Consider the following 2,527-nt stretch of genomic DNA (forward strand, 5'->3'; position numbering starts at 1 on the left):
TTGATTAGCCTGTATCATCCCCAGCATTTAGTACAGTGTCTGGAACATAGTAAGAGCTTAAATACTGTGGGGGAAAAAAAAACCTAGGGAGAAACAGCATCAGAGAGAGTGTCAATATGATTATTCAAAATCTCCCTTCCTGCTCCTTTTAAATGCCACCATCTCTATAGAACTAAAGAACCTCTCGAAAGCTTCCTAACCAATTATAGTGAAGTCTGATGTGGAAAAGAGAACAATTGAAAGAACGATAAAAACACCCAAATGTGGAAAAGAGAACAATTGAAAGAATGATAAAAACACCCAAATGTGGAAAAGAGAACAATTGAAAGAACGATAAAAACACCCAACCTCTCCATAACATTTTCCCAAGTGTTATTCCTAGAGGATTTCCTAATCACTTCCATAAATAGAAAAAATTCCAACTGCAAAAATCCAGTGTCTTCAGTCTTCTAAAATCTCTAATCGAATGGCACAATAGCTCTGTACTCCTTTAATGATCAATAGCAATTACTAAGTCATTTATATCCAATAAGGGCTGCAGCAGGCGGTCTCTGTGATCCATTACTGTATAAATTCACACTATGAAACAGATTAATAAAGCATTATGATAAGCAAGCTTATTATTAGCATGAAAATGAGGTTTAAGAGCTAATTGAAGCAATCCAGCAAAATGTCAATGGGTTCCTTTTGTATGAAATATTAATTAAAATCAGACATTTATTTGGGAGAAGTTGTTTATATCTTTTCATTTCCATTCATATGAGAACATGGTCTCTTCCCACTAGAGGACAACCTGGGCTCTTGCCAACTGGACCTTTCACTTTCTTCCTTCAGGGCCTGCCCTGAAGTCTCTCTCAACAGTGGAAGGCTAAATTCCCTCTGTGGTAACAACAATTAATAACATTTCGCATCCGTGCGACTCTTTCCCGCTATAGGAGGTTGCTTCTGCAGACCGTTATGGAAGGGCTATTATCTGGGCAAAGGTGAAAATTGTTGTCTCATCAAGGTGATGCCCTTGGGTGCCTCGATATGAATCCTCTCTCAAGGCAGGAGAACTTACAGTTTTGCCCTCCCTTGAGCAGCATGGCTTAGTGGTTAGAGTACAGGTCTAGGAGACAGAAAGACCTGGGTTCTCATCTGGGCTCTGCCACATGTCTGCTGTGTGACCTTGGGCAAGTCATTTATCTTTTCTGTGCCTCAGTTACCTCGTCTGAAAAATGAAGATAAGAGTGTGAGCCCTTTGTGGGGCAGGAACCGTGTCTGAAAGATTAACTTGCATCTACCCTAGTGCTTGGCACAGAGTAAGTGTTTAACAAATACCATAATTATTATTCCAAACCTCCTCCCACCACTTTCCCCAGAGAAGCTGTCATTTCTGCCTGATTCTGCTGCCAGCCTATCTCATTTCCACTGATCGCTTGGAGGCAAGGAATGGGAAGGGTTGGAATTGGATTCCATGACATGGTGAAATTGCCATCATCTGCTCTACTGTTGCCCTGGCAACTCAATGCCCTAAAGGTGACTTAACCCCATTATAGATGTTAAGAGATGTAGTACGTGGTAAAGACCTAATTTGGGGATTTTCCAGTATTTGTGGAAATTGTTAACTTTGAGGGGGAAGCAGAAAAATGTAATATCTTTCTTCAGATGGGGAAGCCAAGATACATCCAGAATAACTTGCAAATGAGGCTAAAGGCATAACAGACCAGGCAAATTTCACTGAGCTAAATAATAATAATAATAATAATAATGTTGGTATTTGTTAAGCGCTTACTATGCGCCGAGCACTGTTCTAAGCGCTGGGGTAGACATAGGGGAATCAGGTTGTCCCACGTGGGGCTCACAGTCTTAATCCCCATTTTACAGATGAGGGAACTGAGGCACAGAGAAGTTAAGTAACTTGCCCACAGTCGCACAGCCAACAAGTGGCAGAGCTGGGATTCGAACTCATGAACCCTGACTCCAAAGCCCGTACTCTTTCCACTGAGCCACGCTGAAGGCACCTCTCAGGGTCGCACCTGGAGAGTTTCCAGGACTCTACCAGTCTCAGCTATGGGAGGGAGAGTCTAGCAGAGGCATATCCATTCCATTCCTAGCTTGGCCAGTGGCTAGTGAGTGGAAGGCAATGTGCTACAAATCAAAACTCACCTGTGCTGGGCAGCAGCAGCATGGGAGAGAGGAAACTCAAGTTTACTGCAAGGAGGCAATGGTAAACTATTTCTGAGAAATAGTTACCAAGAAAACTCCATAGATACGCTACCAGAATGATTGCAGATGGAGGTGGGGCATTCTGGGAGAGATGTGTCCATGGTGTTGCTATGGGTCGGGCACAACTCTACAGCTTAAGACAAGACAAATCGGAAGGACCTGGGTTCTAATCGCTCCACCACTTTTCTGCTGTGTGCCCTTGGACAAATTACTTAACTTCTCTGTCCCTAGTTACCTCATCTGTAAAAATGACTGTGTTCAACCTGCTTAGCTTGTGAATGAATGAATGGATGACTTGTATCTACCCCTGCACTTAGTG

The 2,527-nt window shown here is 42.7% G+C and overlaps 1 non-coding gene across 1 annotated transcript; it reads left to right on the forward strand.

Annotated features, from left to right (window-relative positions):
• Positions 1-2,000: 2,000 nt before the first annotated feature.
• On the forward strand, positions 2,001-2,138 carry LOC114811955. Its single transcript, XR_003759650.1, has one exon. It is a non-coding gene; the product is annotated as a small nucleolar RNA SNORA7 (small nucleolar RNA).
• The last annotated feature ends 389 nt before the right edge of the window (positions 2,139-2,527 follow it).

Source organism: Ornithorhynchus anatinus, chromosome 4, assembly GCF_004115215.2.
Source record: "Ornithorhynchus anatinus isolate Pmale09 chromosome 4, mOrnAna1.pri.v4, whole genome shotgun sequence".
Taxonomy (NCBI): Eukaryota; Metazoa; Chordata; class Mammalia; order Monotremata; family Ornithorhynchidae; genus Ornithorhynchus; species Ornithorhynchus anatinus.